The following is a 10,716-nucleotide window of genomic DNA, read 5'->3' on the forward strand; positions in this document are numbered from 1 at the left end:
AAGTTTCATAAAGCAAAAATACTGCAAAGTGTACCTGCTTTGCACTCTGCCTACACGGTACCGGCCTAGCCTCCAACGCTCCCACAGCATGCTATGGTAACCTGTGCCTCAGCCACGCCGGGGTTTGAAAGACAGGTTATACCCCGGTTACCACAGAGCACATTTTACTGTAGAGCTTTACAATCACTTGAACGTCTTAGGAAAGAATAAAATAATAAGATAAACCACCTGGCCTATTTCTGGGTCAGCATATTCCTTGCTCCACCTTTCACCTGAACATCCTGTGCCCCTTCTAGAAGTTCCTTAATTAACCCTTACTTTATCCTTCAACTATCACTTGTAAATTAATAGTCATGTGGGGTCATCTTTCCAAGGTTACGCTGCATGGCATCCACCTGCTCCTGCCTGTCAGAATTAAATCTGGAGAGTGCTGAGTTGCTCCATAATTACGTCATTTGAAGACACAGCTTTTCACCTATACAGCATAGTGCAATCTTAATTTGGGCTTTGTGATGTGAGCAACAAAGTCCCAGGAAGGAAAAAACCTCTTTACAAAACGTTTTTTTCCCTCTAGGGTGGAAAAAAAGGATGAATATCCATTTTGAGATTTTAGAGTCTTGCTTAACTATGCATGGTGGGTTTATTTTAAAACAGCTTTCATTAATAAGGAAGAGAATTCCCTTAACTGACCTTAGGCATATGCAGCCTCCCAGATGGGAAGGAAGGGTACATTAGGCTAAATAAGCAAGTGATGTATAGTGTATAAAACGAGGAGAATTCTTCTCCCGTTCTCAGGCAGCACAGCTGCGAGTGGTAACATACAGCGAGTGACCAGCACGCAGCATCGCAGCTCTGTGAAAGAAGTTTTATTGCCCCTGAGTCACTGCAAATGGCAAACACAGCTATTCAGATGTAAAGCGTTTTCAAATGCATTAGTATTAGGCTGTTGATTCCCTTAGAATAGATATGCCTTTTGTTTGCTCAGAAAAACTCTGAGGGCAAATTTGCTATTTGAAAATAGTAAAATTTGAGGCAGCTGCAAGTTTCTATTAGTGACTTCTTAGCTAGGAGCTGTGAAACAGATTGAGTGTTATTACACGGTGGTAGATGGAGTAAACTATATTTATAAAGTCACCCCTCACTAATCATGAGTTAACAACTGAGGCAAATAAATACTTTAGAGCTAATAATTTTAGTAAACATGACATCTCCCAGTACAAATCTTTACTCTTTGGTCCTGGAAAAAAGTGTAATAATTGAGATGAAATTGCTATATATCTTCTCTTTCACTCTATTCAAGTTTTTAAACTTCTTTCTTTAACTATAAAATATAAAAGAGGAGGCAAGGAAAAGAAAACAAAAAGCAGTGAACAAGCCTTAAAAGAAATCCTGTGATTTCAAAGAGCTTATAATTGGATTTATTATTTTGCTTTTCACTTCCAGATCAACTTCTCTGTAAAAAAAAAAAAAGCACACAATACCTTGTAAACATTGTCTTGCAATATTTCCATAAGACATGTCTCCCTAAATACGTTTTATAAGCTGAAACACTAACACAGAGTACTTAAAAGACTTCAAGAATCATCCAGTAAATCTGTGCCAATGCACTATATAAATGAATCTTCCCCAAAGACTTTGATCTAGTAATTAATAATGCTGTGTCTTGTACAAGTTCATTTTAATATCTAAATTAATCAGAATAACAATTATTCATCCTAAGCTGTTAAATTATCTATGTACCTGTAAGTTCATGTAAGTTCATAATAATATCCACAATTAAAAGTATTCCCATTACTTCTCCCAGGTGGCATTTTTCACAAAGGTAAAGTTGCTTAAACTTTCTATCAAAATAAAAATGTAAGAAAATATATTGAGTGGACCACTTGTAAGTAGCCAAACCTCAAAACACTCAAAAATAGAGCCATTTCTGCACCACAATAACTTCCTTTTTCCTTCCAACACACAACCACATAGTGTGCATGTACTCCTTCAGTCACATTGATAACCCTATGCCTGACCCCAGGAAAACTGATCAATATTGAAACAGGTATTTGTTTCTGCTATTCCCTAATAGACCCTGGTTGGAAGTGAAGGCAATGTCCGTTAGTAGGCAGACGAGTATACTTGTTGGCCAGAAATGGGGAATTCAGTGAATCGATTGAGCCAAAAGACATCTGAGTGTACGGCCTTTCTACCTTTCCATCGTTTTCTCAAACCTGTTTATTTGGCTGATTTCAGCTACTGTTACATCATTTATTTATATAATTAATTGCTAGTAAATACTTTGTAAATTAAACAAAATTGTTAAAAAGGCTGGTATGCACTCACACACACTCACACTCAGGTGCATACATGAAAATAAAGGGTAATACGTGTTTGTGCTTTGGGTTACACCAGCACCATGTGTAACAGGATCTGGAGAAGATAAACTTCCTTAATCAAGGTACAACCAGAGTTATTTTAAGAAAGGCAGGATGTCTGGAGGGGTCCGGCCTTGGACATGACGAAGAGATCCTTTCTGCTTGTTTTCTTAGCGAGGCAAGCTGGCTAGATTAAAAAACTATATCCTGTTGAAACCTCGAAGATGGCTAATAACTCATGCCTCAGTTTCCAGCGAGATACTACTGATTACTACTGATAATACTGATATCACCTCTACCACACTGTGACTGGAAAAGTCACTTCTGCCTGTACTGAGGGCAGGGAGCTTATCAGGACTCCTTGTGCCCTTTCTCCCTACCCTTTGGAAGGGCTAGCATGACATGGATCCTCCCAAAGCTTTTTCTCAAGATGGTTGATGATGTAATAAAATTCCAAGTCTCCTCCATGCTGAAGTCTTTGAGTTCCTTTCCCCAGTTGATATCAAGGTTTGTTGGTTCAGCAAAAAGAGCTTCTCTGTCGTCCTCGCTGCTCACTGAAAGCAAACACAGAAATGGCATTCCTTTCTGGCAGATCAAAGTCATATTGATGAATAACTCTGTTATTCAGTAATAACCAAGTTGCGTCATTGCTAGTAACATGTTCTCCAGTTCATAGCTCAGAAGTTGAAGCTTTTAATCATAATTCCCAGAAGACTGTATCTGCTATCATATTACACAACCCCTTATATACTGTAAGGTCAGAGTCGCAGCTCTGTAGTTACCCAGATCACTTTTTCTTTGTGCCTCAGCTGCTCCCAGGACTGTAACAACTACTTCTCATACCCCTTCTCTAGTCCTTCATTCCCCCTCAGTTATTCCCAAAATCAAAGCACCAAGCTTTACCAAACTGTGGTTCATGTATGTGTGATGGTTGCCAGAGTTCAAGCTTCAAGCACTGCCTGAAGAGCTGAACGCCTCCTCTGGTACACCACAAAGTAAAAATTTGGAGTTGTTGCTGTTGTCACCATTGCTACTTCCAACAGCAGTAAACCAAAGTAAGTTTAAGAGCGAACAATCTACACAGTGCTGCTCCCGCTCGCCTGCATGCCCAGTTTTCCTCTTGTAACCCCTATCACTAAGACAGCTTCCTTCAGTGTGCCTTTGGTTGCTAGTTAGCAATGACTTTTTCCTTTTCCATTCTGGTTTTATAACCCTTTTTGTAATGGGTTCATATGTGCCATGTTTCTCTTTTTATTTCCTACCTTAAAACCCACTTGTCTTTGAAGAGATTCCTCAGTGAAATTACCTCATTGCTATCTTCTCTGTGAATGGTTTTCACAAGTTCTATCATAAACTGATTGAGGATAAAAGATATTCTTTTTAGAAAAGGCGCGTGAGAACACGTTTCCCGCCATGTCTTGCATGAGTAATTATTATTGTTAGATACTACAATTTGCAATAGCTTCAGAGCTGGACCAGGACCCAGCTGTGCAGAGTGCTACATAAATGCAAAAAGATGATCCTTGAAACAAGGATTTTAAAGATAAGAAACACCAAATATGTACAGAAAGATGGAGAATGCAAGGTGCTGTAAACTGCCTGCATTAACAGCATCTTAGATTAACGGTAATGGAAAAAGCTAAGCTAGTTTTCATCATCCATGTCATTTGCTTCCTTTTTATGTTTTGCTCAATTTGAATGGTGACAGTTTCATTTGTACTTCAGTCAGTTCTGTTGTCAGGCAGCAAACCTACATTGCGGTTCTTGTGTTGTAAATACTTAGAGGGAACATTTTGAAATAAACTAAACAGAATTTGAAAGAAGATCTTGAAAATCCCTTATCTTGAGGATTTTACAGGTTAAATACCTCAACTTTGGCTCAAAACTGACATGATGCAACTTCCTTTGGATATTTAACAGATCTATAATGCATGGACACCATTCTGCCTTTGCACAAAATACAAGCATGTGACTAAATTAACTCTTCTTTTTTATTCATATTCCACCCTACACACAACTGCCAATTATAAAAGTAAAAGCTGTGAATGGTTATTTGTCTGGAGAACAGCTAGATTTGATTTTCTTCTTGAAACTGGAACACTTAATGCACAGAGAGTAGCACAAGCTGTTAACCCCCACATTTTTTGCTGTGCTGCTGCTCCACACTGAACAAAACAGCCAGAAAATAAGCCCCGTTGTTTTCCAAAGCTCAGTGTAATCACAAGTTGACTTCAGTGATAAATTTGATTTTCCTGCTACTCCAAGCATTAACATCCCCAAAACCATCTCTGAAGAGAGCAAGCATTCCCATCAAATTGCAAGTCATCTTATTCATTATCCAAAACATAACACGGAAATGAAATATCTCTGGACTCTTGAACTAATGACTTCTTGAAATAGCTCAGGATTCAGAAATTTAGCTGTAATAATCCAGAATTTCTACTCTTAAAAAGAAAAAAAGAACTAGATATTATTTAACAATGACAGAATAGCTCAGAAAAGACCCAAGAAGTCTTACTGCCTCTGCAGCAGCATTAGTGTCTACCCTGAAATTTGGAAATAAAATCATGTTGGTGCAGCAAATATTTATCCCAGGATGTGAATGGACCTCAGGACAGAGAGGGAAGGAGAAGGCTGACACACGACTCTGCTCCTTGTTCACTGCAAGAGCAGAGCTGGTAGACTGTTTTGGGGAGATTGGGAAAAGGGGGAAATATTCTGGTCTCCAAAAAACCCACTCAAACTATTTCTTCTAGTAAAATAGAAAGACCATATGAGAGTTTTTGCCTTAGCTAAATATCTCATGTTATTTCCCTTGAATAAAGTTAGAAGAAGTGAGAACAAGGAAGTAGTCAGAGCTCCTGTAGTCTTTGCTCAGGAAAAGTCTACAGCTGCAGGGAAGCTGATGCAGGATATCTCAACAAGTAACGCTACAAAAGCCTGTCTGCCAGGGAAGGGTACTCAGAACAGTTGCCTCTCAGTGACCTCTTCGTACATCCCCTGCACTGAGATTATGGAAATGGTAGTACAAGAGCCTGCTACACTGGCATTGTGCTCCCTGGGAATTCATCACGCTATTAATTGCATAGAACAGAAATGAGTCCAAAGCATACGATTCAGATTCAAAATCTAAGTCTCTCACAGTTTGGGGAAGTTTAAATTGATGAATCTGAACTTCTCCATCTCTGCAGCATTACAGAAATAATTGCTGCATAATGTCACCAAGGAAGTTAAAAAATGTATGAGTATTGGATAAAAATATACGTGGCTTAACTTTAATGTAAATCTTCTTTTAGCCCTATAATCAAACCCTACAAATTGTAATGGAGCACATTTTTCCTTGAATCTGTCCTCACCTTCAGCCAAGTTTCAGTAGAACTTCTTCCCAAAGCTGTAACTTCAGAGAAAAGATATCTGGAGCAGCATGCTTTGTATGGCTTAAAAATTAAGTTTCTGATGCAAGTGCTTGTGATTATCAAATCCAGTCTCCATACTGTAGGGCAGTCAACAAAAAGAGTTTGAACTTTACTTCTGACAATTCAAGAATGCCCACCTAAGTGAGTATTTCTGCTTTCAAGTATAAAGAATGTACCTGAATATGACAACAATATTCAAGATGAGGTAGCTCAAAAGGGAACCCAACATGGACAATAGAAATGCTTTAAAAAATTCCAAGAAATCTTCATGAAGATTACTTGTTCTACTCCCTTTAAACTTTATTTAAATTTCAGTTAAAAAACTGACAATAAAATTGTTGCAGTAATAAAACTGACTTCATCCTTGCAACAAAGCCAGGAAGTTTTTTCCAAGGTTGACTGGGATCTCCCCTAAAAAGAGATTTTCACCATCAATCCCAGAACAGACATTTGATTCCTACAAAAAGCTGGGAAAGTATAATCAGAGGAGCTTTGCTAGGCGTAGGTGCAGGATGCCACACATCAGATGTTTATGCTGTTAATCTGCAGTGTGAAACTAGAAAGAGGAGGAGGAAGAGAGGAGCCGTGACACAGCTCTCGTCTCTGCAATCCCTTCCCTCTTATGTTCCCTCAGACCTTTAGGCCATGTCTACATGCAGAAGTCACATCAGCTTTACTGAAACTGGTATACTTAAGCCAGCAGCTTGCATGTGTGCAAGCATGTTTCAAATTAATTACTGACACAACCTGAAGTGATATAAGTCAGCCTTAAACCCACCAAAAAACTCTTCCCATTTTAATTGGCACCAGATTACAGCATTATTTGAACAACAAAGATATTGCAAGACCAAGAGAAGTTGGATGAACTTAGTCAGCAGACCTGGTACAGGAGACGTTTATTTATAGCACAGTAGTAGTGCACATGCATTCCCTGAAATACAAATCCAGCTTGCATGAAGCAGGCATGTTTCCAAAGGTGTTTGGAAGGAACGCAGGACAAGAAATAGAGACATGCTACAGTTGGAGTTTAGCTGCTGTTCAGCTATTTTTCCTTTTACATAACTTGCTTTCTAGCTTCATATTTATTTTTTCTTAATAACTAGCTTCTTACTTATTTGAGCTTGGAGAAGGAAGGGGCCTGGGGAAACAAGGGCTTTCCTGGTGACTAAAAGTTGATGCAGAAGAACACAACCATGTTCCTCAGCTGGTGAAAATTACTATACGGCATGAACTGGCACGGAGATACTAGCATGGAAGCTGCTTTCCTTAATTAAGTATGCAACAAGGTAGATAAAATTTAGATTGGGGTGGGGTCTGGGGTCAGAGACAGGCCGGCTCTGGGGTTACCAGCAGCAGCTGCTGTCCCCGGGCTGGGATTAGCCTGCGTATTGCAGGTGGCAGGAGGCTGCAGCCCCTGCTGCACCCCTAGCTGCTTTTTGTTTATCTCTCTTCTTTGCAGGTCTTTTGTCCACGCATTCAGACATTTGTATACTTAATGGCACTGACTATGTTAGAGACCACAAGAAACGGTGTGAATGCCTTGCAAAACTGCAGGCAGACTGCGGATGGGTGCCAGCCAAGGAGAGAGGATGGAGAGGGTACAAATTCCTGATGATTAGCTGTGTCACTTGGCCACACAGAGAACTGGCTGCTGGTCCCACAGACAAAAGTTCATGTCCTAATTTGCCACCTGCCTTTTGTCCTTCATCTGGACTATTTACGCACTCAGGGTGATGGACGCTGTTACCCTGCACCCCCAGCTCTCCCACACCATCCCGCAAACAAAGCTCTCAGAAAGACATACATGATCTTGCCAAAAGCCTTTAAGCACAGAATGGTGTAGGTCAGCCCTGGAGATTTATACAGATCAGTGGGTGGCTAAAGAGAGCACAGCGCTGGCTGCAATCAATGGTGATGAGGGTAGCATGCATTTCCCTGTCACTGGGTCCTGCCAGCCACAGACAAAGGGTGACAAGTAACTCACCTAAAATCCGTGCAACATGTCGCTCCCTCACCGTTTAGGAAGCAGACAGTGGTCTCACAGGACACCATCTCACTGAATAATTTGCCAGTTAATTCTTAGGCACCCTTCAGATGCAAAATAATGAATGTAAAAGATCAATGGGTGAATTATTGATCCTGTCAAAACTCTTTATAGCTAATTATAGCACTGAATGCTGACCGAAGTGGCTATTGGCTACCTACCACTCACAATAAGGTCACTAGCATGTTTACAAAAAAATCCCAAACAACTCTAAATGTTGCACTATTCCAAAGGCAATGCACAGCACTTGGATTGTTGGGGCAAGGCAGTGTGGCAGTGTTTTAAATACAAACTCAGTTGTCCCTGTCATCTGAAGTTGGGCACATTTCTATCAAGAGGAAGCAACGCCAGCATTTGTGCGCACCTCCAGCTAAGCAGGAACTTGCTGCAAGGCTTATTGACACAGTTAGACACAGTACTCGTTCCTACCTTGGAAAATAAAAAAGCTTTGAGATTATTTCAGAGTCTCTCCTTTACTTTTCCAGTGTCATTTCTGTTGCATTCATGAAGGCTTTCAGAGAAATAATGGAGCAACCTGGGTTTGCTGCAGCAAGGAAAGTAACAACACAAACCGTATTTCACCTAGAACTGAATCTGTCTGGACCCCATCATAATTTTTTATTAAAACAACTGGACTTTTTAAAAGTGATTGGTTCATATAAGTCAAAGTTAAAACTCCACTGCTCATCTCTCCTTTATTAACAAGCGTGATGCTGATAGTGCTTTTAAATTTGTTAGTCTCTTTCCTGAGGTCTCTTGGGCAGGAACAGTTTTCTCTTTCACATTTTTAGAGGAAACATTTCTTCTCTTTTCAGATCCAAATGATGCTGACACCTCCCTAAGTTTTCTGCAAAATGCAAGACATTTCTCTTCCCTTTTCCACTCTCGCTAGAGTACCTGATAATGGATATTTCATGTGTGGGAGAGAGAAGTTCAACCTCCAAATCTAACTAGAGTACTCCCAGGACATGAACCCAGGTTATTCCTAGTAGCTGATCAAGCCTGTTCTGTCTCTCACAGTATCACAAAGCAAAAAGCTCCACTGGGAAAAATTGTTTGGAACCAGTATGCCCCTACCAGTCCTTTTTGCTTCTGTGAACTGCTATTTTCTAACAACAAATATTCATCAAAAAATCCCAACCAGCTGCACTGTTATCCCAATTTATCAACACCCAACACGCTGAGACTTCACAGCAGAGCTCACCTCCTGATACGTAGGACACCTGTAGTTTAGGAGGCTGCTGTGCTGCTGGGTACTACCAAGGGGTATTGTGCTTTGTGCAGCCTGCAGGTAGTATGAGAGAAAAGTTTGAGAAAAGATGATGGTGCTTTGATGGAAAGGAGGGATTTGAAAGGAAAACTGAGCATCTCTCACAGACAATGTAAAAGAGAAAAGCTGAGAAGACAAGATTTGGATGCCTTGTGGCCATCCAGACAACCTGAGCTAACCTTTCTAAAATGATGCATACTTTCATGCGGCGATTCATTTCCCTTGACTATACAGTGGACATCTAAAGACGTCTCTACTGTGAGGGGAAAGAAGTAGGCACTCCTCAGGCACAAATCACCTTACGTTACATTGACATCCAAAACGCTTTAGAAGTAGCAGTCCCACGTAGCTACTTATTTCACTCTGTTGATTATTATAGGGTGGGTTGACAGAGCGCTCAGATGGAGACATTGCAGATGTCTGCAGTTTGACAAGAGGAATCTCATTCTGCTTGTGGCTGAATCACACACCATGTACCCATGAATGAGTCTTTGAAATACAGGACAATCCAGAAAGCTCCGTTTCAGAGATACTTCATGGATAAGTATGATTTTTATTTCCTGCACTATCTCTCCACTGAATTGGTCAGCAGTCTGAAAGAGGACAAAAAAGTACTTCTTCTGAAGAATCAGACCCTTGATATGAAAAAAAAATATTCTGGCAGGACACAGAGTGCCTAATATTCATGAACTACTTCTTTTTCCTTTTTATTTAAATAGAGATTTCCTTGTAACTTGCTCAGATGGCATACTCAGTGCCTCAGGCAAGCCTATGCAGCTGGCTCTACAGCTTGCAAAGGACTTGGCTACATTACAAGTGTCATATTTTCTCACAGATAAATTGTTCTTTAATAACATTGCCTAAGTAATAGGGTTTCCATCAGTATCAGCTTTATATATATAAGGCATATCTCCTTCCCCTTTTTCACCCCCCTTTTATCGTACAGATACATGAATTGTGACCACTGCAAAGAAGCTCTATGTATGCTTTAGTCCCCCCGAGTCCCTCTTGCCATCTCCAAGGGAATGGATGGCATACCGGATCATGTTCCATGTTCAACCCCCGTGTCTTTTTTTAGCACCTGCTTTAAAAAATCCAGGGCCACGGTGCGAGGGACAAGGTTTAGTGAGTGTCCACAGCAGTTGTTATACAGTAGGATAGTGACTGAAAGGAACTGTCCTCACCCGGCATGCCCACTTCCAGGGTCCATTCTTGCAAGTCCCAGGACTTGTGAGGACTCACTGGAGGTAGGGGGGTAGGTTTTGTGCATGCGTGAATGAGAGGTGTGAGTTTGCAAATTCCCAGTGAAGAATTGACTTTGATGTACCTACAGAAATACATCTGATTTCGTTTAGCTAAATAATCTCTTTTACTTCACCTTAAATATTTAATCCACATCCTTTCCTTTGCAGTGTTGAGAAAGGACAGTGTGACACTAATATATAACAATTTTTATCCTGAAGGAATTCTATCCTCCTAATTAAAATCTCTTCCTCTGTCCAAACGATTCCCCTGATGACATAAATTACACATGACATGGATGGCAGGACATCAGACTGTGTAATCTCCTGAAGACCATGGGAACAGCACAGAGCGGACATGCGAGGTTATTATTACACTCACAGA

Source organism: Calonectris borealis, chromosome 2, assembly GCF_964195595.1.
Source record: "Calonectris borealis chromosome 2, bCalBor7.hap1.2, whole genome shotgun sequence".
Lineage (NCBI taxonomy): Eukaryota > Metazoa > Chordata > Aves > Procellariiformes > Procellariidae > Calonectris > Calonectris borealis.